The following is a 13,068-nucleotide window of genomic DNA, read 5'->3' on the forward strand; positions in this document are numbered from 1 at the left end:
ACAGCAGAGTTCTTTTCTCTTGACATTTATGAAGCCTGCAAAGTGGAAACAATCAGTACTTTGTCAACACCTGACATTTAGCCTGACCTTTTTTTCATAATTATATTAGAAGGCTAGACTAGACCCCAGAACATTTGGAAACCAGCTGGATTTATAAATAGTAAAATATACTTAAGTCCATTGTGCTCAACTGAACCAGTTCAGAGTGGATTCCTCAAAATTTAGCAGAGATATTCACAAAATAGCAGCATTGTAAGGTAGGTCTTTAAGGAAATGGCCCCAAGGTCTGTGCATAAAATATAAGTACAAATGTAATCTTTCCCACACCATCCTCACAGACTGACTTTCCTACCTGACCCACAATCACAAAGGGAAAGCACAGTTTTCTGAAAGCTTTGCAGAAAATCCTCAAGACCTTTTCAGGATGACACATCTCTCCTGCATAACACAGAGATAAACTGCCCTAGAGAAAAAAAAAAAAAAATCATTTAGAGCGACTGATTTTATTATGTTTGTCTATGTATTTTACTTATTTCATAACTTCATCATATTTGGAGTTCTCCTGCAAGACATATTCAAGCGGAAATGTGACATCCAATAGCTACACTATATACAGGGACTGATTACATCTGTCTGCAGAGGAACAACTATTCACATCTTCATTGTTATAATGATACAGGACGTGTTTGGACACACCAGTGCAGATATCATCCCTCCCTACCTCATAGACTTTTCACTGGCTTCCAAAAGCAAAACTGTGGTCTGATTAACTCACTCCTTTACATCATTAGCATTTACTTTGCCAATAGCTACGTCTGAGGAATCACAGCTTTCCAGAGCTTCCGTGTTGATAAGGGAGGTTCTCCACTGCCCTGTTAAAAAAGCACAGCCTGGAAGGAAGGAAGAGAAAGATGACCTGTATTGGAATCATGGATTTCTCCACAAAGTGTAGGAAGAGCCAGGCCCCAGAGAAGTATTTGAACAAAACAATCATTCTGATGCAAGAAAAACGGTATTATTGTAGTTGAGCAGCTATGAAAGAAGGTATTCTGCTGTACCTGCTGTGAACAAGGCCTCTGCTTTAATTATGTCTGAAGCTTGGTGGCAAATATCCAATCCCCAAGTGAAGGGGAAAAAAGGAACCAGTATTTTTTTTCCATTCATTTAGTTGGCTGATTATTCTCAGTCTTTGACACTTTGACCTTTTGTTCTTTATGAATGTGCCCTGGGTATACCTATAGGGTCAGCTTAGACTGACTGAGAGCAGTTAAATCTGGCTTTGTACAGTGCTTTAAACACTCTCCATAATGCCCAGGGTCTGCCTCCTACCCTCACTTTATTCCAGCACTGAGACACCTCCTTCCTAGCAATTGGAGAGAGGTGGGAACTGGTGGGTATATTACAAAAGCAAAGGTTTTTCTTCATGACAAAACACAAGTGCAAGCCTTGCTAGCTGCTGTGAGACCTACCGCTTATATGATGGCAGTGCTGGCTAGTGACCGATCCAGAGATGAACATTGCCAGGCAATCACAATAATAAAACCTTGGAGGACTCAGAGAGATACCAGTATGAAACAGTTGATCTGTGCACAAACAGCACTGACTTAAGTCTCTAAGGAAGCCCTCTGTCCAAAAGGATTCTACAGCCAGCTTTTGGGGCAGATATCTCATAAATTACTTCAGAAAACATGACAGAGAGAGTAAAAAGAAAGGAAATTTCAGGACAAGATGATTCAGAATACATTCTTTCAAAAGTCTAATTGCACCGAAGGATTTTGATCCTAAATATCCACTGCATATTATATGTTTGATATATTGTTCAAACACAATTAAAACTCTCGTAATTGGAAAGGAAAGGAGACACTCTGGCAAACTCTAGCAAAACAACTGAAAGACAGCAGCGTAGGAAAGCACAGGCCATTTTTGTTACTGATGTTAGCCTCTTTCTTTCCATTGAATACACAGGAAACCTGGAAAATGAAGTTTCTTAATCAGCATCTGACTTGGGTGACTAAAATTAGGCCGTACAAAGAACCTGTGAACACTGGCCTTGAAGCTGCAGTAAATACAATCTGTTTGGTCAGAGTTCCATTACATCCATGTTCATGATGGAAACACACACCATGTTTCCCAACGCCTAAGCAGCAGAAGTGCTAAGCAAAAGCCTTTGTAGAAGGTTTGTTTTTCAGGCCTGTCTATAAACCACTGCACTTTCTGTGATCCCTAATCTAAAACCAGAAAGATTTGTGTTATTCCTACCATTACTGGAACACAAATTATGATCATTCCTCCTTCCCTTTCTATTCATGCTCCTTCCATTTGTGCTTTCTCCTCTGCCTGTTACAATCTCCAGGTGTTTCAGCCCCCTTTATATCCATTACACCCAGTGCATTCAGAGGACCTGGATACTTCCCCTCACAAGTGTATTCAGAACAGAGCTGAGCAGTTGCAGCAACTCCAATGCTATGGATTTGATGCAGTTTAGCTTTACTGTGTAAACAAGCACCTAGCACTTATTCTGATGAGAGCCCCACAAAGAGATACATTAGTGCCTTAGGTTACACACCAATACGCTCCCAAAAGCAGCTGTTTGGTGGGAGGAATACGTTACCTCGCAACTAGATGAACCACAGTTACAATAACTGACATCAAAACATAAGCCACACAACAAAATTTCTTGGTCACTCAGATAAAAGAGTTACACTGTTCAAAGCCTTCTGGGGAAGCAGAGATGGAAGTCCACAAACAATCCTATGGCTGGTTGGTGCCATGACAAGCCACTGCTCTGTAGCAGGAAAAAGAAGGGAATGCTAAGTTTGATTCATAAGCCTTATGAATAACAGCTATACAATTCACTATGAAGGATAGACCTGTAAGAGACACTAAAATTTTTCACTGTAGTAAATGCAGGACCATGAACTAGTTAAACCAAAATATAAAGCTAGGAAAGCCCTGACAAACGGTACTTAGTGTAGAGATCAAGATTTAGATTAAAATGGATGGAAAGGACAAACATGATCTTGGATAGTCCTGTGCAGAAAAACAGTGAAATCACCAGGCTAGCAACAATGACCCAGCCTCTGCTGTGCATCCTGTCCGAAGGAGGCTAGTGCTATGCCCAGTCTAGTCAGAACGGGGACTGGAATCATTCTCTGCTTCAGCTTAATAATGGCAACATTTTGTGTTTAACAATTCAGGAAAATAATCTTCATTTAAAACATTTATAATTTAAAACCAGGTTCTTTACGATTAAATTGTCATTCAATCTGTGGAAAAATGTCTCAGTGTTGGGTTTTCATCTTTCCTGTAAATCTATCTTCATCTATCCTGCAGTAAAACCTTGTAATTGAAGCTGTCACTCATTCAGGAAGGTGGTACAGATCTATCACCAGACTGACTCCTCAGAGGCCATTGCATATTGCCTCCTCTTCCAGTCTGCTGTGGGTTTTTCTGGTGCATGCTCTATGGGCAGATGTTCCCAGAAAGTTACTGTATTTATTTAAATTAACTGCATTATTAAAAAGAAAAAAAAAAAAAAAAAAGGCTTTTAAGGCAAGTAACGATGAAAAAAAAGCCACAAGTTTTTCTACATTTGTTTTTGTTACACATGGTAACCAGGGAGATGAAAATATCCGCAGTCCTTGGTTCTGCTACCCATAACAAAGTGCTTCTGCTTTATACACTGAATGGTTTCATTTGATTTTTTTAAGAGACTGAAAATAAACACGATCTCTATGCATAGTTTCCTCTGTTTTCAGGAACTATGACCTTTGACTCCCGTAAATCTATTTAAAGCTAATGTCTAAAGATCTGTTGTTCCAAGGATGTACAAAATATACCTAAGATTTATGTAACAATAAATCTTTTCTGGGCTTTACTTTGTCCATTTTATGTCATTAACCAAAGCCAGTAATCAGAAGAACTGCACATCCTCTGGAAGCTATCTAACGGGTTATTTATTTTTATTACAAACAATCATTTGTTTGTATCGCACATTATTGTTGAAGGCAGGTGAAGACACAAGGATTTACTGTCACCCACATACACATGTACAGTAGCACTATAAACAAGAGTTATTATTATAAAAACTCACTTAATGCCATGATAGGCATTCATCTCTGAAAACAACCCCATTAAAATAATCCAGATATGAAGTGTGGGCTACTGCACATAGCGGTCTTGAAAACAATGTTTTCTGCCTCTTGAAAGTCATAGGAAATATTACAGTACTATCATTTTAAGACTCAGCTTTTGAAAATTTCTTGATCCTCTTATTGTACCCTTAAAGCCATACCCCTACTTCCACCAGCCCCAGCCTAACACTGACTTAAAGTGTTTTTAAAAAGTATTTTTTCAACAAGCACTGTTACCACTCTGGTGGTCTGAACAAGTTTTAAGTTTGGGGGAAAAAAAATCCTGACAGGATCATTCTAAATTGGTAGGCGATCTTTGGTTTCAGCCACATTACCTCATGCTATATGATAGTGTGATGAGAAAAATTATTTACTTCCAGAAATAAGCATTCTGAGAAGCACACAGCAGATCAGAACAAATCAGCTCGAGATACATTTGTGCATGTCTGCTTCCAGAGCAAGAGCTACTAGTCCATCCAGAATCACCTGCGGCAAGCTGAGCTAACTAGCCCAAGGTCCAGCCTACATGGCTAAAGCATATCGCATGGCAAGCGGGACTAGTTAGAATGACATACTTGGTTATTCAGATATATATACACTAGTGTTTCAAACCAGCCCACTTCCCAAAGAAAAAAAAACAAGCCAAATTGATTGGGAAGAAAAATTACAAAGTAAAAAATAAATTAATCAAACCGTTCAGGAAAATGTTTATCGGATGGGAAAAGGCCACAAAAACATATCCAAAGATAGACAATAACTTGATTAAACCGCCAGCTGGGTCAAAATTAAGACAGCAATGGAGGAGAAAGATTACAGTACATAATTCATGGAAAAAGAGCAGACTGTGATCCATAAAAATGGGGAGTTGCACAATGCAGAAAACCGTCACAGAAAGCTCAAAAATGAACGACGGCAGTGTTAAGGATAACAAGCGGGTTTTAATGAATCAGTAACAAAATAATCCTAGTGCTGAGATCAGGGTCCACCATACTTAGGAATGCTTAAGGTGTTAATATGAAGGCAGAAACAGCAGAAGCTTCACAAGAAAAAACACAACAAAACCAAACGCCACACACAACCAAAAACCATATTACTGGATGAAGTTCATGGCCGGGGAAGATGCTAAGTGGTATCAGCTAGCTATAAACAATTTAAAAACAATTGACCAAGGTAACAGACACAGATTCCTAGAAGAGCTGGCTGACTATATAACCGGCCTGATGAAGTTAATTTTTATGCATCTTTTAATAAAAGGGAAATTCAAGAAGACTGGAAGAATGCTAATGATACGCCAGTACCCACAAAGGGCAAGCTGGACGACCCACGTAATTACAGGCTGGTTAGTGTGACATCTATTTTAGGTAAAATAATGGAAGACCAATAAGGGATTGAATTGATAAAGAACTCGAGGATAGGAACATAATTACTGCCAGCCGGCATGTTTTTATGGAAAGTAGATCTCGTCAAACATATCCTATCCCGTTCGATCTTTAGAGGAGATTCTATATTTCATTAATGGAAGCAACCGCACAGATGCAATAATCTTAGACTTCTATAAGACACGCACTTCTGATTTGTTTAGCACTATCCAATACCAATGAGATACACACCAATGGATTAAGATCTAGCTTAAAATATTTTCTCAATGAGAAATAGCCACTGAATGGACGTTTCCTGGCGGGAAGCCCTGACAAATTGGTATTAGGTCCAATGCAATTCAGCATTTTCAAGGGTGATCTATAAATATTAATACCTACCGACCTACATCATAGGGCTTGCAGAGACACATATACTGGTCACTACAGACCTATACAGTGGGAGACTACGCCTTTAAAAGCAGCAACAGAAAGGGATTCAGGTGTCAGAGCATGCAGGTAATTTAAATTGAACTTGATCTTTGGCCAGGGTAAACAAAGAAACCTAAGATACACAAACAGAGGAGTATGGAGTAGAAGTGCGTTTTAACCTCTGGACTAGAGCTGATTAAACCACTGAGGAATATTTGCTCACAGTTCTGACATTCACTTTCTAAAAAGGATACTGGAAAACTAAGGTGGAAAAAGTTATAAAAATGAGGGCTTGAGAAAATTTCTTACATTGAGAAGAGATACACTTACATATCTCCTTTAGTTCATTTTAACTGAGAATAGCAGAGAAGGATCATAGTGTGTAAATACTTTCATGAAGAGGAAACACAGACACTAAACAATTCTTAAATTTAGTAAAGAACTGTATTTCAAGATTCAAAGGCTGGAAAATGAAGCTAGACATATTTCAATTGAAATAAAATATTTTAAGCTAATGATTAAGCTCCTGGACGAAAAAATGGGTAATAGATTCTCCATCTCTACGTATCTTCAAATCAAAATTGACACTTTTCCAGAAGGTACAGTTTTATCAAACACACATAATAGGGCTCAATAGATAATTAACTAGTCAGAAATTAATGGCAGATGATCTCATGAGCCTTCTTGCGTTAAGCTATATAAGCCTATGAGTGAAAGCAAGCGTTTTCCAGGCTACTTAGGGTCAGAGGAAATATGTAAAAGACTTAAATACTTGGTACGGATCTCAGAAGGCTGGCTCAGCTCTGCATCACGTAGAGGTAAATCGATTGCCATTGATGGTCCTTTTCTAATGACCGGCTGGCAAAAAGCTCTGACTGTGCTATTCCTCAGAGACTTTCGGTCTCGCCCCAATTTCCCCTCCTCTCAGTAATATTTGTGCCTTGTATCCCACTTTGTTATGTCAGAACTTAATTCTATGTAGTGTTTAGACTCCACTTTTCCTTAACTCACACTGGGCAGACATTAGACCCACTAAAGCCAAGTATCAGTTAAAAAAAAACAACCAAACAAACAAACAAAAAAAACCAACCAAACAAAACCCAAACAAAAGGCCCTTGTAAATAGGGGTTCATTATCTCTGACTAAGCTGTGGCCTCCTTTCCTTCACAAGATTCCTTTTTAAGGCAGTTCCTGTGTTCTCTTCTGTAAAGGGAATTTCTTAGTTGGGCAGATGGCTGTGCGAGCTCCCACCACTTCCCAGAAGGACCTGCAGGACGTGTGGCTGAACAGGTTAGTGCCATAGGAATATTCAAAGACCACCTCCCGCAAGTGAAGGGGAGAAGCTTCATGGGAGATTGTGTCTTCAAGCAGTACATAAGGACAGAAGATAGGAACTTTTAATTAAGAAACTCCCAAGACAATTCCAGTACCATCTCGCAGTGCATTTATGAGGATATTTCCAGCCTTTTCTTCCCACCACCATAAGGATTTTTTGTTTATGATCATCGGGTGACAGATGTTTTCTAGACATTCAGGAAGGCACCATTCCTGCTTTATGGGCCCATCTATTTCAGAGGAGGTGGACAAAACGGAATAACAAAAAGGATTACTTTAAAGTGCAACTCACAAATTAAACAGGAACCCTAAAAAGGCTTGAATATAAATATATATAAGGCAAAAGTCTCACACACTAACTCAGGCAGGCTGCTCTGTTCAGCAGGAACAGCAGGAAACAAGAAAGATGGTGATTATATGAGAAGCAGATGGATTCGGGAATATTGGAGGAGCAGATGGGGAGGACTGGGAACAGGAAGCTTGTTGGGGGAGGACAGCTAAGGAGGGCAAGCTGTTCTAACACACAAGGCTGTGAAAGTGGTGGCAAGATGTTTAAACCTGATGCGGTACCAGATGAGGTGCCAGTAGAGATACGTGAAAGAGGGAGGTAACATGATCAAGCTGATAAGTAAGGAAAGAGTTTGGCAGATGTATTTCATATTCACTGGGAAGGGTCCTGCTTACTTTTGGAACGCCAAAGTAGAGGATGTCACAACAGTCGGGGACATGAAAAGCAGACTCCGTGGGTCTATGTGGATTTGAAAAAATCAGTTGGCTCACACTACCAGTATCACTCATTGTTAAATCTGGGGATAGACGTTTAATTGATGAAAATCAGAAGAGCTATACAAATTTCAGTGGAGCTATAGCAGCTTATGATTACTGGCAGGTAGACCTGTTTGTCATTAACTAACAACATATTGTCAACAAATAGAAGACTTTGTATATTTGCAGCACTAAAGAATTATTGTTTTTAGACTGAAAAAGTTATTTTCTCATCAAAAGGAGCTCAGTTACCTGATGTCTCCTGCCTTTCACAATTCTGCTGCTGCCACTGACAGCTACTTCCACTAGCTTCAGCTTGGTAAATATTTGGTATTTTATCAAGTATTATGTCATTCTCAGTATATGGCTCACAGTCCTGTTGCTTAAGTTTATATGGCATGTATTAGTCAATTGGAGATTGACATATGAGTTTGATTTCAGTTAAAAAATGTGAACCAGAGCAGAGGATGAAGAATTCAATTTATAACCACTAAAATTGCAAGGAAAATACAACCGAGAACAATGTTGGCATTCCTCAAAATAACAGATACATGTGTGGTTGTGGTTAGGAGAGGGAGGGCAAAGGGGAGGATTTTCTAAAGTAATGGAATAGAAATCTTACAGTGGTTTGTCTGGCCCTTCTATTCATAGAGTTTGTTAACTCCCTAAATAAAATAAGTACAGAAGACCATTTGCATTTTAAATAATAGGTTTTTGCCTGAGGACTTCAACTCGATTTATTAAGCAAATGAGCAAATAATTAGGTACAAAACACAGCTAAAAGATAAAAATTAATACTAGCAGAACCTCTTCAAATTATGAGGCTACACCACATGACCTCCCAAGAGGCCTTCAGCCTTTCAAAATCTGAACGCTTTCTCATTTCTTTAATCTTTGGTTCTTTCTTCTGGTCTCTCATTAGCAGGGTGAATTTTATTTTATTTAATTTTTTCCTTAAGAGAAGCCTTCACTAAATACCACTAACTGGTATTTCTCCAAAACTAGCCTAGCTCGAGTCTTCATACGCACACACAAACTACAGACATGCATGTACAAGAGAGTAAATTCTCACCTGTGTCCAGCAGTAATTTCTAAAAACAAAATACAGACCAGGAATAGGGTGATAGTTGCCTAATTAATGGACTTTTTTTTGTTTCTCTCTGTAACTACGGCACAGGGAGTTTTGTTCTGTCCTAACATTTCATTCACATATGGTAACAACTTTCTCTATATCTGTACATTGTACGTACAATCCAGAAAACAGCTGACGTGTAACAACCTAGAGATTGTTCTTTGCCTCCTTTCTTATCCTCACCCTTGCCTGTGTAACCAGAAATAAAATATGCAAACTTTTCCTTCCTCTTTCTGGTATTTTTATTCCATCTCCTTTTCTAAATTTCTTGTCCAGTCTACTTCCATTTTCTTTCCTCTCAACGCACAAAATACAGCCAAAGTGTGTCTTTTTGACTCATAAGTTTGATCACATCAATTTTCATTTTCAGAGCCCTTTCTAATCATCAGTTGCAAACTTAAGTTCCTTGTCATGAGTTTCCAAGTTCCCTTGTCTCTATCTCTCCTTGTCAAGCTTTGTGTTACCATCCACATTTGCTAATGTTCAGCCTTGTCTGCTGGCCTGTCAGTCATTCACAAATCACCTCTATTATCTGTTTCTCAAGCATCTTCTCTCATAGAACAAGCTCCTGAAGCCATATATGCACGGTTCTTCCCCTACTGATATTTAATGGCCTCTTAAAAACTCACCTCTGCCACGTTGCTTACAATTAACTGAGAATACTTGTATATATACAGGTTTTTTAAAAGCATCATTTTTTTTATCTTAACTCCCTTTTCAATTTATGTTATTTTACAGGACCTTAGTAGACGCATTTGAGAAGAGATGCATGAAGTCAGGAACAGGTTCTATAGAATCATTAATAAAGTAATATAAACAACATAACATCCTACACATGTATATAAATACTGCTAGCAATGATGATGATTACGACCGTGCTCAGTTATAACCCTGCTGGTAAACTCATAGCTTCTTAAGCCTGGAGAGTACCATCAGTTCATCTATTGATGACTTCTACCATTAGATCATCTAGTGTGACTTCCTGTCATTGAATTTCTTTTCAGAATCCTCTATCAAGCTCTCTGGAGGCCAAACAGTGCACCACAGGCCTTAAATCAGGCAAACATCAATACATGACCATTTCCTGAGGCTCTTGAAGCAGCAGAGAATTAATTAGATGTGCCCAAGTTATCCTCTCAGAAAACGTATGCTGCAGAGGCTATTCCTCCTCTGTCTTTGCTGATCACAGTCTTTCCCAAAGCTTTACCAGTTGGTGGGTATGACCCTCAGCTTGTGAGGAAGAGATGCTGTACAAGTATAGAGGGACCAGACTGTCAATGAGAATCAGAGACAACTTGTATTTTTCTCTACAGGAATTCCCCTCTGTTGGGGATCTCTCTACCAAACAAGCAGACTTATCTCTGCTCCACTTTTCAGGAAGGTGAGCAACAGCAGACAAATAACGTTTTCAAATCTCATAAAGTCATAATTTTTATTTAGATCTAAAACTAAGGCAAATTAATTCACTCCAAAAAATTTATTACGGGTAACTAACCAAACACACATGGTTACACAGTGAAACAAAAGGGCTAAAACGACTCTTTTAAAAAATACAGTTTGTTTTGTAAGAGAAACATGTTTATCACAAGGATGAGGATCACTACTTGCTTTGAAGATGTGTGAAGTAAACAAAGGGTTACTGATTAGCCACAGCCGCAGTAACTCTGGTCAGGAAATGTCTTAAAATATTAATAACCATATACACCTAAATGAAGATACAATATCACATCTGCTCAAGCCATTATAAAATCATAGAAATACATTTGTCTTGGACACTCACAGTTTCCTGCTTGTCTTCTTCCTGTTCCCCATTGATTCCATAATGTGTTGGCATTGCTGAGTAAGCTCTTGGGAAGTACAACCGAAAACAGTTTCAGAAGCTAAAGAGAACAAATAGAGTCTGATTTCGCTTGCAGTAACGGCAACAAACAAAACAAGAAAAATACCTATGGAACGAAGTGTTTTTCTGTGGAAATCCTAGCCATGCTCCTCTCTGGTTCTAGGGAAGAACACCAATATTGAAGTAGCTTAACTTAGTGGAAACGTTTAATTCTCATGAGTGTGGCTTTGTAAGAGATCTAGAATGTCCTGGCTAATAAATGTCTCTGGACAAATTAAATAAATCAGGACGGCAGCATTGTAATGGCTTAATTTTATAATCTGCAGTAGACTTACTCTGATTTATTTATGCCTGTACCACCATGCATCCATTTAGCATCTCACAATTTAATCAAGTTAGGAAAACAAAACCCTGCATGCTAAATTAGTTTTCATTATTCAGCTTAGGAATACGCTCAGCCACAGTTTCTAGATACTACAGTTTTCAGGGTACATGAGCGGATCTGTAATAGCAGTGATGGCCTTCTCTCAGTTTGTGGGAAATTAGACAGTAGGCTTTTAAAGGCTGGGAAAGAAAGTTGCTCAATCTTTTGTGGCAAGAACACTGTAGGGGGGAGAAGCTGCTAGCAGAAGAAGCAGCAAGATCACGGACATGGCCATGTGTGTGCTGAGCATGGAGTGGGCTGCAGCTTATACGGTTGATTTCCCAGGGTACAGATCTATTATGACAAGGTGCTCTTTTCACCTTGTTGAAAGGTGACATTCAGTGCCTGCTGCCACACTTTGCCTCTGCCTTGCTGAATCCATGTCTACAGAGATAGTACAGCATTGATTATATTCACTCAACAGGAGTTGAGAGTTTTCACAGAGAAAAATCAAACAGAACTGCACATAATGGAACTGTATACAAATTGGAAGAGAAATTCTTAATATTCTTAGTGTTTGGGGGCTAAGATAGCACTCTAAACATGAAAGATGTGACTAAGTTATAAAACTAAAAAGTAAAATCAACAAGGCAGTTACGAAAAGAACAGTTTGGGGCACGTTTAAGGCCCAGCAGCTAGGGATTCATGCTAACTGCTGTGCAGTTTGTTCAGTTCCCATTTCCAAGCTCTAGATGTCCCATCAGACAAGACCTGTCCTGAAATATCACCATCTCCCTCCATTTCCCACATTTTAATAACAAGTCAGCAACAACAAAGAATTCCCATAAATTCCATTCCTGTAGAACCCACAAAAGCTGGAGATTATGCTGGGAAATGACAGCCACTGAGACAAAACGGCTTCTTCAAATAAGCTATGTCAGATCTGTTTCAAACATATTTAGAGCTGGCAACCCACCTCTTCATAGACTCTCTTCCAACCCCATGAACTGGGAATTCTTTCTGACTTTAAGCTTACTTGCAATCTTGGTAGCTTGACAGATACATCATGGAATTTTTTCTGTTCTTTCTCATATTGTTTGTTGACTCATATTGCCTGAATTTTTGCTATAGCACTTACATTTCCAGAACAGTCATACCCTAAGAACCTGTGCAGAATTCACCTTTTCCTACATCTGGGCTAGAACTGCCAACTGGGCTAGAGATTTGGGCTAGATCTGCCAATAACTCACTCCTTCCTCCTTCCCTACTCCATTTGTTTGACATCCTATGACTTCTCTTGTTAGTAAAAGGGTTCTTCCTCACAAGCAGCCTTGGGAAGCAGTATTCCTGCACACTAGAACTGCTAAACGGATAGTCAGAAAACAGTCTATTAGTGTTTGCACTATCACTTGCGTTTTTATGCAGATTTTCTGAGAGAAATGGGGGTAAGATTCTGCATGTCCTAAACGCCAGGATAAATTGAAAGATAATGGTAGGGAATATCACGTTCAGAATGCCGTAACTTGTAAAGTGCAATTTTAATTTCTTGATCACTTTCCTCCATCTCATGCAAGGCAAGGTGACCAGTTTTTCAAAGTTTGACTAGATACAGTCAGTCAGGACATACTCTGAGTATTTTTATTCTTGTGTTGTAGTCTATCCAGTTACAGTAAATAAATTCATCACTATCATCATCCCACACTGGAGGCACT

This window comes from Leptosomus discolor, chromosome 4, assembly GCF_034619465.1.
Source record: "Leptosomus discolor isolate bLepDis1 chromosome 4, bLepDis1.hap2, whole genome shotgun sequence".
In the NCBI taxonomy this organism is placed as follows: domain Eukaryota; kingdom Metazoa; phylum Chordata; class Aves; order Leptosomiformes; family Leptosomidae; genus Leptosomus; species Leptosomus discolor.